This window comes from Budorcas taxicolor, chromosome 18, assembly GCF_023091745.1.
Source record: "Budorcas taxicolor isolate Tak-1 chromosome 18, Takin1.1, whole genome shotgun sequence".
NCBI classification, from domain to species: Eukaryota; Metazoa; Chordata; class Mammalia; order Artiodactyla; family Bovidae; genus Budorcas; species Budorcas taxicolor.
Window position 1 is genome coordinate 28642633 of NC_068927.1, and position 21192 is coordinate 28663824.

Below are 21192 nucleotides of genomic sequence, written 5' to 3' on the forward strand. Positions count from 1 at the left end.
CTGAGTGACTGAACTAAACTGATATCCTGCCCAGATCTCTGTAATGAGTTTCATATGTGTACCTCCAGCTGCCCACTGGTTATGAGCCTACCTGGATGCACAAAAGACCTCAGACAAAACATGTCAATTATTGGGCACATTAATTGTCCTAGAAAATAGCTCTTCCTCCATCCATGCTCGATGCAGAGGGTGATCTGGTGATCTTCCATTTACACAGTCAAGAAACTTGGACTTCATCCTTACTATCTTACCACAGACTTCATTGACTTCTGTCCATTCTGTTTCTGATATGTTTTCAAATCTTTTTTGAATATTCACGGTGACATGATTCTTGTAGATCACCATCAGTCTCTTGCCTGTACCCTGTTACCAGATGTCAGATTTATCTTTGTGTCTTTTAAGACTTGCCTTCTACCTCTAGTTTCTTCCAATCCACTCTTTGCATTCCAACAAAGAAATTCTTTGTAAAAGAAACAGGGGTAATGCTCTACTCTAATCTTTGAATGGCTCATCATAACTTTCAAAATAATGTCCAAGCTATTGAATATGGTTTGCTGGTTTCATAAGAACGTGCTTTCTTTCTTCTTTGACCTTATCTCTTACCTTTCTTGCCTTCACTCTCTGATTCATCCATAATACTGTACTTTATCAAAGATACATTTTACCTGGTTGCTCCCTGACTTTGGCATGTGTGTGAGGCACTCTTCTCTTCTTTTCCCCTTTCTGGTTAACTCCAACTCATCCTTTCAGTTTTAGTTTAGATGTGAGCTCCTCTTAAGATCTATTTGTGATTACACTGGCTGGCTGTGAGATATCAGTCCACGTGCTCTTGTTTCACCCTAAATTTCCCCATCAGAGCACTTAGGACAGTGCATTATAGTTCATATATTCTCGTTTTATCTCCCCAGTAGATTATAAGCATCTTCAAAGGCAGGGACTCACTGACTGGCATATAAAATATCCTCTTCTTTTCTGTCCCACTCCCTGTCTTATTTCTCTCTCTGTCTTAATCGGGCTGTCTCTCTCCACATATCTATTGAATCTTCAATGCATATTAAATAATTCCCCTAATGTGCAGAGCTAATTTACCTTCCTTGCTGAACTGTTTTCCCTGTGATAACACTCAATCTGAAAATAAAATTTAGAATTGGGAAGGACTTTCAAATTAAAATTTTTTTTATCTGACTGCTGGGACAGTTTTATCATTTGTTTTCTACATCCATTTTGCTTTCTGTGGGATTTAGAGGCCATCTGTTTAAATCCTTCTAGATTGGGTTCCCTTATGCTTTCTTTTTTTGTCTACAAATTTTTTCAGAAAAATTGTAGTTAATTTATAGTGTTTCAAGTGTACAGCAAAGTGATTAACTCCAACTTCAGTTGGATTCAGTTGTATATATATGTTTGTGTGTATATGTATATATATATATATATATATATATATATATATATATATAATATGCTATTTCTGATTCTAGGTCAGTATAAAAATGGCCTCAAATTATTCATATGCTTTAGCTTATGTCAAGGCAAAACAACAGAAACACATGACTTTGTGCGCCTGTAGTATGCAGTTTGTCATCATTTCATCAACCTTGTTTCTCTTAATTTTGTTAATCATTTTTAATAAAGCCTGAAATAAAAATCTCGTTAAGTTTTATTTCAAGCACTAAAGGTGTTCCAATGTTGTTATGTGTTTGCATGTAACCACTTGGATGCACAAAAGAGCTCAAATAAAGCATTTCAATTAAAGAGCACACTAACTGTCCTCAGAAAGTAGCAGACAAACATAAGACACTCATGATTAGTAAACAGCGTTGACTGACTGCATGGCCAACATGGTTTTGTATGCTCAGGGAACTATATTTTAAGGTATTAATACTTTAAAGAATTAGCTTTGTTATGAAAAGCATCTGTTGTCTCTTTGTGGAATGGGCAGCAGTATTTCTATCCAGAGTAAAAGTGAAAGCATTAGTCGCTCAGTTGTGTCCAGCTCTTTTGACCCCATGGACTGTAGCCCACCAGGCTCCTCTGCCCGTGGAATTCTCAGGCAAGAATACTAGAGTGGGTAGCCATTTCCTTACTCTAGTGAGTCTTCCTGACCCAGGGATCAAACCCCGGTCTTGCATTACAGGCAGATTCTTTACCATCTGAGCCACCAGGGAAGCCCATTTCTATCCAATGTTAACTTTTAATATATCAAGAGTAATCACAAAGATGTCTATTCTTATTCACAGTGGATAGGAGATGAATGAGAATTACTATCGGGCCTAAATAGAGTCCAGGGATAATGGACCATTGAAATCTTCTCCTAAATCAAAAAACCAATCCTTCAAATATAAAATTAATCATTTTATCAATATCAGCCTTCAATCCGTACTCCATTAAATCCTTAAATTCATGCTAGGCATGGCATAGGAAGCAAATTAAGACAGGATTCTTGTAAAATGAGAAAGATAAAATCGTGCCTTCTGAAGAGGCAATTTAATCTTAATAAATTATTTTTAATATTCTTTTTTCAATGAGGCATCACATTGACCATAAAATGAAGTATAAAAGGGCACTGGTCGAGGAAACTGAGTTACAAAGAGACCACTACACCCTTGAACAGTTATACCTGCAATAATTTGCTTCATAAATTTTTATGCTGCATTTTACATTTTTTAAGAAAGCGAGTATTCCCAACAGTGTCATAATTAGAATTGTGACAGTATGAGAGCAACTAAAGGAAATTATATTTGATCTCTGGAGTATTTAGCTAAATAGTTTTAAATAGGAATTTATTGCTTTGTTAAAGACAGGTTATTGTCAACACAGAAGATATTACTTGAATGGAAGGCCCATGCTCTCAGATGGTCCACAGTCATAAACACAGCTTCACAGAAAAGCTGAGTGTCAATTAAGAAGATCCAGGAAATGGAGATAATTTGCCTGGGAGATTTATGGAGTATTTACTGAAAGAAAGGGTTTTAGTCTTTAAATGTCAAATGTTAATATTGTATGCTAACCCTGTCCAGAAATTTTATTTTGCAGTGCTTTATCTCTGTAGTTAGAGAATCCAAAGCCCTCACTAAGAAGTATTCCTTTGAGACACATTCTGCATTTAACAAGCCTATTTTCCACTTTTCTGTGAAGAATTACTGTACTGTCCATACCATAAGAATATTTTCTTGAAAGCCATAGTTGTCAAAATCCAGGTAGTTTTTGGAGAGGGTGTGCCTCGTTCTTAACCTAGCCAGCTTCTATTGCTTAAGCGCAAACATCTCTTAGAAGCCTTTTTATTATCACCTTCAGACTGTTGAGGACAGTGCCTGGAATATGAGAGCTGCTCAGTTAAAGAGCATCTTTGTTTCCCTGGTTGCTCAATATATGTATTGTGTGATGAGGGGCTGGGCTACAAGGGAATAGAAGTGGTGAGCGTCCTTTTTGGGCTCACACCTGGGAAACCACAGTCTCCCCTAGCCAGCAAGTCCATTGGCAGAATTAACAGGAGAATAAACAAATAGGAGCCAGTTGTACAGAATGCTCCTCTGTTCAAAGGGGAAACAGCATCTGATCTATGTCAATTGTGTAAGTGTATACGATTTTCCTATTATGATTTTCCTCTCCGTGATAAAAATAATAATATATGGAATCTTTGTCATGTTACTACAGTTGAATCCGGAATTATTTTTAACTTGATCACGGAGGTGTCTCTCTGTAACTCTAGATATACAAAGTTGTGAAACAGTCTTACTGACTTTTTGGAGGAAAGAGGTTGAAAGGCCACCCTCTCTTCTCTGGACTTGACAGTGAACTCTTGCTTCTTTGTTAATAAGGACAGCTCCAACCTAGATGATGGTCAAGGAAAAGGAGGACCATCAGGAGGACATGGGATACATAGACCAGATCACCTGGAACAGCTCAAGGTACTAAGGTCCTGGAGGAGGGCAGTTTTGACCCAATGGGAAGCTAGTGTGATAACTTCTTTGGGAATGAGTCACCCTGGTGCAGTTGGGCTTGGAGAGAAGTAAGTAGAGAATGTTAGATCACATTGAAAGTCTTTTAATGTTTGTTTTTTTTTTTTTTGAAGTCCCAACCTCCATTAGCCTTCAACAAGCTTAGCTTTGAGGAAGAGGAATAGTCTTGCAGACTTGTTCAGAGAACTCTTTTATGGCAGTGGGAAAATCATTTCTCTGGCCAAGAGGGATGGGAACTCATGCAGCCAACAGAAACAAAGTGTGGTGAATGAACCATATCATGTGGGATTCTAGTTGACCTCCTTTGGCCTTAGTTCTCAAATATCTTAGAGGATTTAAAGAGTAGAGGAGGCTTAAGAGGTAAGATATGCGCCTCTTGTTAATAAGGCTCATGAAAGAACAATAATTAGATAAAATATTAAAGGAATGGATTTTTGGAACAAGTTTTAACTTGTGACATCCAAATATTCAGTTATTATGTTAGACTAAAATATCTGCAGAGTGTCTTTTTATGGATTTCCCCAGGCACATCGAAGTCAAGTCCAATGTGAAGTTCAACATCTTTCTCAATAACCAGCCATTTACTGTTTCTTCTCCATTCTTTTTTAAAAAAATATTTTAATTGATTTATTTATTTGGCTGAGCCTGATCTATACAGTTGCAGCATGACAAATCTAGTTGTGGCTTGTGGGACCTAGTTCTCTGACCAGGGATCAAACCCAAGTCCGGTGCGTTAGGGACACAGAGTCACAGCCACAGGACCACCAGGGAAGTCCCTTCTTCTTCTTTGTTTATCTCCATCTTTTGAAAAATTGATGCATCATTTTTCCAGGCACCTGAAACAGAATGCTTACAGGCATTCTAAATGTGTTTTTCTATTTTGTATCTCACGTCAGTCACGAATTCTAGCTGTGTTTAACCTCAAAAGTATTTCAACTCCACTGAGTCTTCTGCATCCCTGTGGCTGATGCTGCAGGGCCATCCTCATGAGGTTTTGGTCAGGCTTTTGCAGTGATTTCCTAAGGGGATTCCATATGTCTAACCTGGCACAGTCCATTCTGTTTTTTATTTTGCTACCAGATATTTACATACTGTAAAAAATGTCCTCTCTGATGCTTAACTAGCATTTCTTCCAGGATGAAGTTCCAAATCCTTAGCAGAGTACACAAGTCATTCCACAGACCTAAATGTGCCTACTTTTATCACTAGGCTAAGATTTTTGCAGAAGGCTATATGTGTGTTTTTTTTTGTTAAGTCTCTAGGACCTTATGAAAGTGAAAGTCACAGTCGTGTCCGACTCTGGGACCCCATGGACTATACAGTCCACGGAATTCTCCAGGCCGGAATACTGGAGTGGGTAGCCTTTCCCTTCTCCAGGGAATCTTCCCAACCCAGGGATTGAATCCAGGTCTCCCATATTGCAGGTGGATTCTTTACTAGCTGAGTCACAGGGGAAGCCCAAGAATACTGGAAGCCCAAGAATACTATCCTTTCTCCAGTGGATCTTCCCGACCCAGGAATTGAACCAGGGTCTCCTGCATTGTAGGCAGATTCTTTACCAACTGACCTATCAGGGACCTTATAGGATGCTTTATATATAGGAAACCCTCAAATGTTTACTAAAATTGAAGTAATTTGTTGGTATGGAAAATAATACTTGAAAAAGCTGAATTTTTACTGTGTTCAGGTCCACTGTATAATAATTGTCTTTGGTGCCCTTTCTGGCCTGTGATGTAGTTTTTCTCACCCTGGAGAAATTACCCTCATGCCTCCTCTCTCTCTGTTGGTGAAGATTATACCTGCTGCTACTTTATTCTAGAAATGGGGTAACCTTCTGCCTTGTTTTTGTGCCAAGTGACCCTTTTGACAGACCCTGTGGCTCTGACCCTTTAAACAGTAGAAGTATCCTGGTGTTTTTACTCGGCAGTGGATCGTGATATTTAGAAATCCCTTCGCTGAGCACCTTTGATTCTCCAGGGATGCCCTTAATAAATATTTGCATTATTAAAAGAGTTATAAACACAATATAAAAAATGAGTGCACGAGGAAGTCACTACTGGGCTTTTGATGATGCCTGCCCAAATGAAAAATGAATGAATGTGCAATTAATAATAAATGCCCTTGTGTTCTTGTTTTAATTTTAACTCATCAGAGGATGTTAAAATGAAAATGGAGCCAACATTTATTTCATTGTTATATTAAAGGCAGAATGTGGCCCTCATGTAACTGATTCATGCACCTTCATAAAACATAGCATTCTAATATAGGTATTGCCACTTATTAGCCGTTAACTTTATGCATATTACTTATTCTCTATTAGCTTCAGCTTCCTCATTTATGATGAGGCTAATAGTAATGTGTCTATCATTGATCTCTAGATAGTGTTAAAAGAAATTGTTCACCTGATATATAGTAACCACCAAATACGTATCGGGCTGACAGTTTTATTTGAGCCTTATTCATTGTGGGGTACACTAGGTGGCGCTAGTGGTAAAGAACCTGCCTGCTAATGCAGGAGACAGGAGAGAACTGGGTTTGCTCTCTGAGTCAGGAAGAGCCCCTGGAGGAGAGAATGGCAACTCACTCCAGTATTCTTGCCTGGAGAATGCCATGGACAGATGAACCTGGCGGGCTACAGTCCATAGGGCCGCACAGAGTCAGACATGACTGAAGTCAGTTAGCACACACATGCACACACACACACACACACACACACACACACTGTGGGCTAAGCAGTCTGGTAACTTTTTTCTCATTTTAGAGATGAAGCAACGTTTTTATTAAAAATAATCTGCCAAAGAGCACTGACTCCTCCAAATCCAACTATAACATTTTTGTTTTTTCAGTTGAGAAGACTATGTCAAGGAAAATCTCTAACCTTAAGAGTTAGGGAGGATATTCTGTTTGTGGCTAATGATTGATAGAGGAGAGGGATTTTACAACTCCTGCCTCTGTGGCTGTTCTTTCATCCCTCGACTGTCACGACTACAACGTTATTTTCATCAGACACATTTTTATAACATATCTGAACTCCCATGTATCAGCAGGTTGGTGATTGGCTCTGGCTAAGCCAGTGTTAGAGGAAAACAACAGAATGGGAAAGACTAGAGATCTCTTCAAGAAAATTAGAGATACCAAGGGAACATTTCATGCAAAGATTGGCTCGATAAAGGACAGAAATGGTATGGACCTAACAGAAGCAGAAGATGTTAAGAAGAGGTGGCAAGAATACACGGAAGAACTGTACAAAAAAGATCTTCACGACCCAGATAATCATGATGATGTGATCACTCATCTAGAGCCAGACATCTTGGAATGTGAAGTCAAGTGGGCCTTAGAAAGCATCACTATGAACAAAGCTAGTGGAGGTGATGGAATTCCAGTTGAGTTGTTTCAAATCCTGAAAGATGATGCTGTGAAAGTGCTGCACTCAATATGCCAGCAAATTAGGAAAACTCAGCAGTGGCCACAGGACTGGAAAAGGTCAGTTTTCATTCCAATTCCAAAGAAAGGCAGTGGAAAAGAATGCTCAAACTACCGCACAATTGCACTCATCTCACATGCTAGTAAAGTCATGCTCAAAATTCTCCAAGCCAGGCTTCAGCAATACATGAACCATGAACTCCCTGATGTTCAAGCTGGTTTTAGAAAAGGCAGAGGAACCAGAGATCAAATTGCCAACATCCACTGGATCATGGAAAAAGCAAGAGAGTTCCAGAAAAACATCTATTTCTGCTTTCTTGACTATGCCAAAGCCTTTGACTATGTGGATCACAATAAACTCTGGAAAATTCTGAAAGAGATGGGAATACCAGACCACCTCACCTGCCTCTTGAGAAATCTGTATGCAGGTCAGGAAGCAACAGTTAGAACTGGACATGGAACAACAGACTGGTTCCAAATAGGAAAAGGAGTACATCAAGGCTGTATATTGTCACCCTGCTTATTTAACTTCTATGCAGACTACGTCATGAGAAACCCTGGACTGGAAGAAACTCAAGCTGGAATCAAGATTGCCAGGAGAAATATCTATCACCTCAGATATGCAGATGACACCACCCTTATGGCAGAAAGTGAAGAGGAACTAAAAAGCCTCTTGATGAAAGTGAAAGAGGAGAGCGAAGAAGTTGGTTTAAAGCTCAACATTCAGAAAACGAAGATCATGGCATCCGGTCCCACTGCTTCATGGGAAATAGATGGGGAAACAGTGGAAACAGTGTCAGACTTTATATTTTTGGGCTCCAAAATCACTGCAGATGGTGATTGCAGCCATGAAATTAAAAGATGCTTACTCCTTGGAAGAAAAGTTATGACCAACTTAGATAGCATATTCAAAAGCAGACATTACTTTGCCGACTAAGGTCCATCTAGTCAAGGCTATGGTTTTTCCAGTAGTCATGTATGGATGTGAGAGTTGGACTGTGAAGAAGGCTGAGCGCCGAAGAATTGATGCTTTTGAACTGTGGTGTTGGAGAAGACTGTTGAGAGTCCCTTGGACTGCAAGGAGATCCAACTAGTCCATTCTGAAGGAGATCAACCCTGGGATTTCTTTGGAAGGAATGATGCTAAAGCTGAAGCTCCGGTACTTTGGCCACCTCATGCAAAGAGTTGACTCATTGGAAAAGACTCTGATGCTGGGAGGGGTTGGGGGCAGGAAGAAAAGGGGACGACAGAGGATGAGATGGCTGGGTGGCATCATGGACTCGATGGATGTGAGTCTGAGTGAACTCCGGGAGATGGTGATGGACAGGGAGGCCTGGTGTGCTGCAATTCATGGGGTCACAAAGAGTCGGACACGACTGAGCGACTGAACTGAACTGAACTGAAGCCAGTGTTTGAGCTTGCTGTCCCTCAGTCCACGATAATCTTTGAAAATGTGATCTTTCCTAAGATATTATGCCAAAGTCATCAGGAGCCAGAACTCTGTGTTTTTCCATCCAGTAAGACCTTGCTGCTGCTGCTGCTATAGGGGTGTAAACATTTTCCCATGGAACTGAGCCAGGTGGGAGGGAAGTCGTCATCAATTTGGATAAATATTTAAGGTGGATTGATCTAAGTAAATATCTAATGTGGTTCCCTGGAACCAGGGATGAATTATGGTGACAGAGGTATAAGGTACTTCCTGCTTAAAATTTCTGGCTGTCCATGAAAGAACTCACCTCCCAAATCAGAAGGAGCTACTCTCAGAGGAACCATTAAGATGATTTAACTGCATTTGATGGCATTTTCTTTTCTCCTCTGACTTTAGTTTCCAGGCTAGAGTTCACAGGACTGTGTAGGTTTTGAGGGCAAGGCAGGGTCTTTTTCATTTCTGTGTTTTAGCATTTAGTGGTGCCTGGACCACAAATGGTGCTTTGACGATTGGCGAGTGGATGAATGCTGTAAGTTTTCTTGCTGCTTCAAAGACAGTCTTTCTTTACTTGACCTTTCCATTCACTGTTTCACCTGGGAACTTGGGGAAAAGGAATCCGTGTCAGAAGGATGCCATTCTTATCCTTCATGAATTCTCACTTAGTTCAAGACTTCTAAGTAAGTTAATATTACTTAGTTACCTGCTCATGGAGACTTAATTCTGCCTCCACATTCTGAAAACCAGTAAACCTGTAGAAGAATGGAATCCCCACTCCCACCCAACCATGAAGCACCGGAGAGCGGTTAAGGTGTGAAAGTATCGTCATTCTAGTAACTATATTTATGGGAGGACAGTATGGCCCAGATGGCTGAAGCAATGCTTATTGTCACATGATGTTTTGATGTTGGGATTTAGTCTGTATCTCATTAGCAAGAGTGAGGGGTTGAAATGCTCTGGATAGAATGGGTGGATACCATCCCATAATGACAAGCAAAAAATATTGCCATGGCAATCAATATTTTTAGAAGCAAATCATCGTATGCTGGGAGGGATTTCTTACTTTGTTAAAATGGGAACTAGTAAAAGTCTCCATTTGTGGAAAGAAAGCATTTATACCGTCAGCAAAGTTCTGGATTTTTTGTCCCCTTTTCTCACACTCCTTGAACATCAAGAAACAAGAGAATGGTGAGTTTTACATAGTGTATTAGTTGGTTTTTTTTTTTTCTCAATATATAGTCTGTATCCAATCTTCTGGTCATGTTATTGTTTATTATTTTAACTGTAGCCAGTTTCTAACAGCTCTATTCTGGAGGATGGTACTAATGGCAAGATCCATATTGGGGAAAGAATCCACCTGCCAAGCAGGAGACATGGGATTGATCGCCAGATCAGGAAGAACCCCTGGAATAAGAAATGGCAACCCACTCCAATATTTTTGCCTGGAGAATCCCCATGGACTGCGGAGCCTCATGAGTCACAGTCCATGGGGTCCCAAGGAATGGGATCCAATTTAGCAACTAAGCAACAACAAAGGGTGGGTGGTAGAGCCTGAGGGCAATTTCCATGAGGGCAATGCCTTCTCTTACTCAATAGCAAAGAAGGCATGTCACCTAGAAAAGGAAAGCTACTCTCAGTTGATTTTGTAGTAACACAATTTCAGGAAGAATCCATTAAAGTTTTTCCATGCATAGGAAATCTGTTACCTTCTTCTAGAAGTTATTTGTCTATTTCTTAAATAAGAAAATTAAAATGTTACAGATACTCTTTTTAAAAGGCCATAAGGCCCCTATCTTCAAGTAAGTAAATGTGAGAATCAGGGTTGAGTGGCTGGAGTCTGAAAGGCAAAAAAGAATTGAAGGCTTTTGATCCTAGCAAAGAAGAACTTGTACCTCTGATGATAGGAAGGACTGAAAGAAGGAGGGAAGGAAGCAGAGAAAAACAGGAGGGAGAGAAAGTAAGAAAAGGAAAGAAGGAGGGAGTGGAGGAAGAAAGAGAAATGACAAAAAAAGAGAAAGAAGGAAAGGAAGAGACAGGCTACCAACTGGGGGAGTTTTTGTAGAGAAAAACACCAAAGGAGTAATGCTAGCTTGCCTCTAATTAGTGTGAAAAAAATTGAACAAAGTGAACATTTTTTTTCCTTCTTGAACAAAGAAGGCAATACCGTTTGAAATTGAAACTGTTTACAAGACAAACTAAGTCACATGTGAACAAGACTATCAGCGTTCCAACACCCAGTCTCGCACCGCATTGTGGATCCACTTAAGAAAAACTGGCTCCAATTAGGGATCTCCTGTCGAGCATCTTATTTATCAGCTTCCAGAACAGCTGTGAGCCATTCAGGATGCCACCAGTTTTTCCTCATTACACTCTCCTTAGAATTACAGATGTGCCTGGCTCATCCCCAGGGAGCCACATTCTAGTAAACACATCCTTCTACGTTTCAGGGGCTTCTCTGAAATAAGCTTGGGAATGCAGGCTAACGTGGTCAGTTGAAGTTGGCTTAAGAGGCTTAAGGCTGTAAATACCCCCTGTAATTTCTTGGGAAAGGAAAGCTGGATAATGAAAGGGATTTAGGATGCGTGGAGAAAGGGAGGGAGCCAGTTACAATGACACATTTTTATTTTTAATCAGCTTTAGCAGGCAAGTTGTATTGGGTATTTGTGACTGAGAAGCCACGACTGGAAATGCTCACTTTATTGTCACAAGTTTATATAGTCAGGGGTTAAGGAAAGAGGCTGAGGCAAGTAAAAGAGAATGAGAGAATCAACATACTTCAAATAATGTACATATTTTTGCTTTGATAGTGCAAACAACTCTATTTTAAAATCTTGTGAGTTCTCTCTGCTCCTGGAGAATGGCTTAAGAGGAGATGCATAGTATATTTAGCAGGCAGCCTCAAAATCTTTTTTCCTCTCATCTTCTCTGTCACTACTTCTCTCAAGAGTGAATCATTTAGTTAATAAGCAAGTCATAGTTGTGTTTTTTGTTAGCAAGGTAAAAGAGTTCTCGTGTTAGCAGACTCAGAAGTATCTGCAACAATCAGGTATTAGATTTACTGAGAAATGAAAATGTAGTGAGGCTGCGGTGCTGATGTCTAGTTTGTTCACGTCTCATTGCTGACACATCCTTGGGTAGTTCTTCTCACTTGGATTTTCTGGGTCATATGACCCACTGTGACCCATAGGACATCTCTGGTACAAACAGAGACTTGATGAGAACTTGCTCATTGAGGTCTTCCTTCCTCTGTTGCTCTTGGGAACCTTGCAACTAGCCTGGGAGGAGTCTGCTTACCTACGAGGGATTCCAGTAGGGATGAGGAGAGCCAGTCCAGACCAGAATGATCACAAGTAGACCCACAGTGAGCCTGAACTAAGTGAATAATTGTTGTGTCAAATTGCTAGGTTTGGGAGGTGTTATTCTAAACAGCAAGCTCGAACAAATACAGAAAGTGAGATAATGAAGTAGACTAGGATGTGCGTTGCAGCCATGCACAGGTCTACATTAAAAGCCTATCATTTTGCACAGACACTGAAAACAAGTTAGTCTTCATTCTTTCGGTTTGTTCTGGAAAATGAAATTACCAGCAATTTCATTAGAGGGTTATACATATTATGAAAAGAAGAGACTAGCGTATAGAGATAGGACACAAAACACAGGCCTGCGAGTTCAGCTGGGGAATGTCCAGGAAAGCCTGCAAAGCAGAAGCCTAATGCTGTGCTGATGTTATGTAGGTGAAAGGGGACAGGGGTGGAGATGATCAGAGATGGGGGCCAGGTGGGGCTCCAGACAGAGTAAACAACACGCATGAAAGCCTTAAGTCGACAGCGAGGATGTTCTGATGGAGGAAAGAAAACAGGTCCGGAGCCCGATCTAGAACTAGCTTTCTGAGTGACACTTTTTATGACCATTCACTGAACCTCACCCCAGGAATGTTCTGCTTCATTTATCAAGATGTGGAAAACGTGCTTAAGTTTTCCTCATGGTCTGTGAAGGTAATACCAGAGAGACTGTTAGTGACATGCAGCCAAGTGGATGCAGCTCGCTGTGCTGATATTTGTAACATCACTTTACATAAGTAGTAAGCCCTGGGGTATTACAAACCTGTGTTTGAGTGTCCTTGCCCAGCCAATGGCAAGTGCAGAGGAAAGACAGTGCAGAAGGACATAAATGTCAGACGTGTGCTTCCCTGATGTATGTCTATCACAAATAAGCACTGAAATGCTGGCAACCGAACTGCCCTGAGTACTTCACAGAATTGTTCTAAGAATAAAAAAATACCGTAAGAGCGTAAAGCACTGATATAAGGTCTTAAAATGCAAGCTGGTATTAGAACTATAATTTAGTTGGATCTGATGGTTACACATTATAATAACACTAGCTTGATTGGCCAAATTATTTTAATAGATTTTTAGAGCAGAAATGAGTTAACAATGGAAGTGTCTTAATGTGTTAAGTTTTAGAAACCTCGGCCTCCCACCACCGTTTGTTGAACCAGTGTGATGTGTGGTATTTTTCAATTTGCAGGTCCCTGTTGTACATTTTCCCATTTTATCATTTATTTGCAAAAAGTACCATTAAGGAAAATTTGTTCATTTTGGACCTTTAACTCCAACATTTCTTTGAACTGAACATGTGGGTTTATCCAGAACAGTGATTGACTCTGTTTTCTCACCCGATTTCCTCATTCTGTATGTGCAACCAAATTGGAGTTCTACATAGTCTCCTAGCTTTGGAGGCAGAAATGTCTCTACCATAAAGTAAAACTAATATTGCTGTTCATAATCCTCCTTGATATATCTTCGGTGCCTTGAAGTTTGCCAGGAAGAGTTCCAAGCATACACTTGGGTACAACTCATAGAATCCTTATGTGGTGGGCAGCACAGCATTTAATATATGTTTTTTTCACTTAAAGAGATAGAGGTGGAGAAGACAACCTCATTTGGTTACATAATTAGATAAGAATCAGAATTCATATTTAGCTGTGGAATCTTGAGCAAGTAACTTTACTCTATGTGATGCAGGAGTTACATTTGTAGGTAATGAAATACTTGAGGACAGCCTAGTTGTCCATGCATTTGTGGCCTCCAACTCCACATCCTCATGCCCCACTGCCCTATGGGAGTATCTTTGGTGTGCATCATACAGGCTGTCTGAAGAATAGCAGTGAACTCAAAGGGAGAAGAAAATTACAGCCACAAAGGCTGGTTTGTACCTGTTGAAGACTGCCTCATTCTCAGAATGATCAAGGAGACTGAATGTAATGCCTTTAACTAAGAGATCAGAAATACATAATCGTTAGTAATAGTTCTTTATTTCAGGTTAGGGTCAACCTTTCAGGACTTTTGAATTTCATTCATGTACACTAGTAAAGTAATACTCAAAATTCTCAAGCCAGGCTTCAGCAATACACAAACCGTGAACATTCAGATGTTCAAGCTGGTTTTAGAAAAGGCAGAGGAACCAGAGATCAAATTGCCAACATCTGCTGGATCATGGAAAAAGCAAGAGAGTTCCAGAAAAACATCTATTTCTGCTTTATTGACTATGCCAAAGCCTTTGACTGTGTGGATCACAATAAACTGTGGAAAATTCTGAAAGAGATGGCAATACCAGAGCACCTGACCTGCCTCTTGAGAAACCTGTATGCAGGCCAGGAAGCAACAGTTAGAACTGGACATGGAACAACAGACTGGTTCCAGATAGGAAAAGGAGGACGTCAAGGCTGTACATTGTCACCCTGCTTATTTAACTTCTATGCAGAGTACATCATGAGAATGGGCTGCAATGAGCTGGGCTGGAAGAAGGACAAGCTGGAATCAAGATTGCCAGGAGAAATATCTATCACCTCAGATATGCAGATGACACCACCCTTATGGCAGAAAGTGAAGAGGAACTAAAACACCTCTTGATGAAAGTGAAAGAGGAGAGTGAAAAAGTTGGCTTAAAGCTCAACATTCAGAAAACGAAGATCATGGCATCCGGTCCCATCACTTCATGGGAAATCGATGGGGAAACAGTGGAAACAGTGTCAGACTTTATATTTTTGGGCTCCAAAATCACTGCAGATGGTGATTGCAGCCATGAAATTAAACGACACTTACTCCTTGGAAGGAAAGTTATGACCAACCTAGATAGCATATTCGAAAGCAGAGACATTACTTTGCCAACAAAGGTCCATCTAGTCAAGGCTATGGTTTTTCCAGTGGTCAGGTATGGATGTGAGAGGTGGACTGTGAAGAAAGCTGAACACTGAAGAACTGATGCTTTTGAACTGTGGTTTTGGAGAAGACTCTTGAGAGTCCCTTGGACTGCAAGGAGATCCAACCAATCCATTCTGAAGGAGATCAGCCCTCGGTGTTCTTTGGAAGGAATGATGCTAAAGCTGAAGCTCCAGTACTTTGGCCACCTCATGTGAAGAGTTGACTCATTGGAAAAGACTCTGATGCTGAGAGGGATTGCGGGCAGGAAGAGAAGGGGACAGCAGAGGATGAGATAGCTGGATGGCATCACCAACTCAATGGACATGAGTCTGAGTGAACTCCGGGAGATGGTGATGGACAGGGAGGCCTGGCGTGCTGCGATTCATGGGGTCGCAAAGAGTTGGACATGACTGAGTGACTGAACTGAATTGAATGGGTATTTTGAGGTAGCAATTCTCAACTGGGGATCACTTTGCCCCACTCTCTCTCTGGACATCCAGTGATGTTTGGTGACATTTCTGGATGTCACAAATGTGTGTGTGTGTGGAGGGGGGAGTGAGTGTTGGGGAATGGGATAGTGTTCTATTGACCTGTAGTGAGTAGAGGCCAGAAATGCTGCTAGACACAGTGCACAGGCTGTCCCTCACAGTAAGGAATCATCCACTTCCCAGTGTCAATGCCAACAGAAGTTCATAGAGTCAAAGCTATGGTGTTTCCAGTAATCGTGTGTGGATGTGAGAATTGCACCGTAAACAAGGTTGAGCACCGAAGAATTAGTGCTTTTGAACTATGGTGCTGGAGAAGACTCTTAAGAGGCCACCAGACTGCAAGATCAAGCCAGTCAATCCTAAAGGAAATCACCCCTAAATATTCACTGGAAAAGACTGATGCTGAAGCTAAAACTCCAGTACTTTGGCCACCTGATGTGAAGTGCTGACTCATTGGGAAAGACCTTGATCCTGGGAAAGATTGTGGGCAAGGGGAGAAGGGGGTGGCAGAGAATGAGATGGTTGGATGGCATCACCGACTCAATGGATATGAATTTGAGCAAACTCCAGGAGATAGTGGAGGACAGAGTAGCCTGGCGTGCTACAATCCATGGGGTCTGACATGACTTACCACTGAACAACAATAATGTCAATAGTAAAGAAATTTAGAAAACTTTTTTTAGGGATAACTTTTCAAAAAGTAGCACTTCTGCTAATTACAAAGATATATATATTCATTATAGAACGTTTGATGAGAAACAAAGAGCACAAAGCAGGAAATGAAAATCATTCATAATCCTGTACCCAGAGATAACCTCAGTTAATATTATTTCTACCTTACTAACCCTTACTCTGTCTAATTATACTTTTTTAAGAGGGGGATGTTGCATGCATATTTGTTAATTTTGTAGCTTGCTGCTTTACTGTGCCTTAAATGCCACTCACTGTTGCCAAATAGATTCTGTAAAAATAGTTTGGAATACTGTGTTCTGATTTATGTTCAGGTAACTTACCACATCAACCATATGGTTTGGCTTTTGGTTAAACCTGTTTTGACCTACAGTTTCCCACTCCTTTGCAACTGGATAAGGTAGTCTATCTTAAAGTGAAAGTCATTATTCTTGAAATTTATTTTTTGCCAGATAAATGGTAATGCACAATCACAGAATATGCTTAGAAGCCCTTCCAGCACCGGCAGAGATTATTTGATATTTCAAAGGTAGCTTCCCTGGGTCCCTAGAGGACCCCCCTTAAAGAAATTATTGATTTATATCATCAAAAACCAAGTATTCAAGAAACAGTCGGAGACCCTGTCTAAAAGTAAAGTATGTGGGTTTCCCAGGGGTCCCATCTATAAAAGGATCATTGATTTTTGACCTTTGGGGTTGTTTCATCTCTCCTTCTCTCTCCTTTCTAAAAATTCTCCCAATGTTTTATTATGTACATGGATAATAGGAGAAGGAAGAGAGTAAGACTGAGGGAGAAATGACACAATTTCTCTGACTTTTGGTTGGTACACATTAAGGACTTCTCAGGCATGTTAGATTGCATAGTTTAAAAAATTTAAACAAACAAAAATGACTGCCCAGGAAAAAATATTCTTCTCTAATAATCAGTACAGGTACTCTGTTTCTTCTTGATTTTATTAAAACTTTCCAAATAGTAAGAGAAAGCTTCCTAGAGGCAGTTAATTAATACAGGACCCATGTTCACAGAAAGATCTTCATCTCTGAAGTGTTAGACATGGTTCTCAGATTAGAATAAAATTTATTTATAAAATTTTATTGATCCAGGTCTAGATTTTCAAAGTTTCTTAAAAAATCTTCTCTCCTAAATGTGCTTTGACAATTCTGGGTATGCTAGATAACTATCTGTTTTGCACATGCTGAATATCATCTTGTGCCTCGCAGACAGCATCAGTAATATCTCACATTGATATTAACTAAAGGCTGCAAAAATGTCACTTTCTAAGCATGTAAGCATCAGAACGCTAATGGAGGAAAACAGAGAAAAAGTTACCTCTATTCACTTGAAAATATATATTTTTTTCTTATATTGATGCATCAAGTATTCATCACCTTTTGATGTGTAACCTCCAACCTCAAGATCTCTGTGGCTTATAGCAGGAACTTACATTTTATTGCTCAGAAACTTGCATACCCCCTGATGCTCTGGGGTTTGGGTCTAGGCTGCAGCTGGTTTCAGACTTACTCTACCTATTTGTTCATTCACCTTGCATCTGCAGCCACCTGAGTCATGTTCTGCTCAGGACAGATGGCAAAAGTGTGAGAGGCCAAAGCAAGCACAGTGCATTTCGAGCCTCTGCTCATGTTATGTCTCGTAACAGTACTTTACCCAAAGCAGGTCAAGGGACCAAGACTAACATCAGTGAAAAATACCCTTTGCCTATTCTGTGGAAGGTGCTTCAGAGAGGCACAGCAAGTTTTAATTACTTGCCTAAGGTCACGGAGAAATAATGCCAGACCCAAGATTCATACCTAGACCATATTACACTGTCTTGATTTAACTTAAAGTGGCTTCTATGTAAAAAATCATAACGATCTGTTCACCAACCTGTTCTTGTGTCACTATTAAATAGTGAACTTCTCCAGGCAGAAATTTTATTTTATTCTCAGAGCCCACCTCAAGCATAGCATTTATAGTAGAAGTCTGTGAACCAGGTACTAATGAAATAATAGTTTAATAAATGTATTCAATAAATGCATTCCAATTACAGTGAAAACCCAGCCAAATGGGTGAGCAGAGACAGTTTAGATCTTACCCTAAAAATGTAATACACATGTTTTCTTTCTTTCTTTTCAAAAATGTTTCTCGATTTAATTTAGCTGGGTTGGGTCTCAGTTTGCAGCATGTGCTATCATTGTTGTGTCCTGTGGGATCTTTTGCTGTGGCACCTGAACCCTCTAGTTGTGGTGTGCGGGCTTTGTTGCCTTGAGGCATGTGGGATCTTAATTCCCTGATTAGGGATCAAACCCAATTCCCCTGCATTGCAAGGTGAATTCTTAACCACTGGATGACCAGGGAAGACCTGCAATACAAATGTTTTCTAAAAGCAAAGAATTTAAAATGCCTATGCTTACAATGCCTATGCTTACAGTTAGAACCCTGTATGTGACAACTGATTGGTTCAAGATTGAGAAAGGAGGATGACAGGTCCATCTGCTGTCATCCTGTTTGTTTAACCTATATGCTGAGCACATCATGAGAAATGCTGGGCTGGATGAGTCACAAGCTGGAAGCAAGATAGGTGGGAGAAGCACCAACAATCTCAGATACGCAAGATGCTGAAGCTGCTGCTGCTAATTCGCGTCAGTCGTGTCCGTCTCTGTGTGAACTCATAGACGGCAGCCCACCAGGGTCCTCCATCCCTGGGATTCTCCTGGCAAGAACACTGGAGTGGGTTGCCAGTTCCTTCTCCAATGCATGAAAGTGAAAAGCGAAAGTGAAGTCGCTCAGTCGTGTCCGACTCTTAGTGACCCCATGGACTGCAGCCTACCAGGCTCCTCCATCCATGGGATTTTCCAGGCAAGAGTACTGGAGTGGGGTGCCACTGCCTTCTCCGATATGCAAGATGATACCACTCTAATGGCACCTCTTTCACACTCCTCCTTCACCCTCATCAAGAGGCTCTTTAGTTCTTCTTTGCTTTCTGTCATTAGAGTGATACGCAAGATGATACCACTCTAATGGCAGAAAGCAAAGAGGAACTAAACAGCCTCTTGATGAGGGTGAAGGAGGAGCGTGAAAGAGGTGGTTTAAAACTGAATATTAAAAAAACTAAGATTATGGCATCTAGCCCCATTACTGCATGGTAAATAGAGAGGGAAAAGGTGGAAATAGTGACAGATTTCCTCATCTTGGGCTCTAAAATTACTGCAGTTGGTGACTGCAGCCATGAAATCAGAAATTTGTCTTCTTGGCAGAAAAGCTTTGATAAACCTAGAAAGGGTGTTGAAAAGCAGATGCATTATTCTGGCGACAAAGGTCTGTATAGTTAAAGCTATAGTCTTCCCAGTGGTCACATTTGGTTATAAGAGCTGGACTATAAGGAAGGGAGAGCGCTGAAGAATTGCTGCCTTTGAATTGTGGTGCTGGAGAAGACTCCTGAGAGTCCCTTGGACAGGAAGGAAATCAAACCAGTCAATCTTAAGGAAAATCAACCCTGAATATTTGCTGGAAGGACTGATGCTGAAGCTGAAACTCCAATATTTTGGTCATCTGATACGAACAGCTGATTCATTGGAAAAGTCCCTGATGCTGGGAAAGATTGAGGGCAGAAGAAGAAAAGGGCATCAGAGGATGAGATGCCAAACCTCTTTTCTGTGATGTTTGTATGCAACCACTTTCGAAGAGAAACTGCTGCAAAAAGAAGCAGGGAGGCACTTGAGGAAAATGAATCATTGTTAACTCCAAGAACTCTTGTTGTAGCCTTTTCCTTTGGGACATGAGCTGCAATCTTTTGATTTTTAATTCCTCATGATTTTCAGGTTCTTGGTCACAAGAATAACTCATGTGTTATTAGGACCACCCATCTAATATACAGCTCTAAATGCAAGAGGAAAATGGAAAATGGTTCTGTTTTCCTATATTTCTTTAAAGGTTTCAGTAACAGTATTTAGAAAAATCTATGGGTCTTCCCTGGTGTCTCAGTAAAGGATCTGCCTGCAGTACAGAAAACTCAGGTTTGATCCCTGAGTCGGGAAGATCTCCTGGAGAGGGAAATGGCAACCTACTGCAATATTCTTGCCTGAGGAATCCCGTGAACAGAGAAGCCTGGTGGGCTATAGTCCATGGGGTCATAAAGAGTCAGATATGACTGAGCAACTGTCACTTTAACATATTGTATATTTCACACCTTAAGAGTTAAAAATACAATAAACGCCAAACAATCATATAGAAACACACACAGCTACCTGTGCTTGTCAAATAGTGAAAACACAAATAGACGCTTTCTGAGAAGAAACACAAAAGGGGAAATGGATAATGACTCTTTCTCTGCCTCCGAAGTTGTGTTTGTCTTCATGCACTTGAAGATTTGGGTAAAAGTCTCTGCTATGTCAGACTTAAAGCACTAAATGCCAGCAAAACCTCTCAGCCTTGTGTATATCAGAGATAGTTGCAGGGATCCAAAGACGGTCTATGCTTATATATCATAAAAATGATGGCTTCTGGATGCAGACCTGGGCTTGAATCCTAGCTGCATTGTGCGCTGTGTATTTTCAAAGATCACAAAGTTAGATTCTCTGAGCCTTAGTTTTTTCATCTTTATGATCACAAAGGGCTATTGTCAGGATTTACAAAGATAGCTAAAGCACCTAGTTTGATGTGTGGCAGCAAGCTGTTTGCTAGATAAATTGTGTTTCCCAAAATGGCTCCATTTAAAATTGAAATTTAAATATCAAACAAATTATATTTGTAGTTTTAGCATGAAAGCTAAGGTTGAAGTAGCACACAGAACCATCTCAGTCTGGTCATATTTACTGCTAATAAACAAACATATTAGTGATCTAGGACTTATCATACCCTTATAGAGAGATCACAAAAACCAGAATAAATATTTTTGTCCATGTTGCATAGCAGTAAATCCCAGGCTTTTGAATCAGGAAGTCTTTATTTACCAGGTGTGTACCCAAGACAAATTACTTAACTTTTTCAAACATTGATTTCCTAACTGG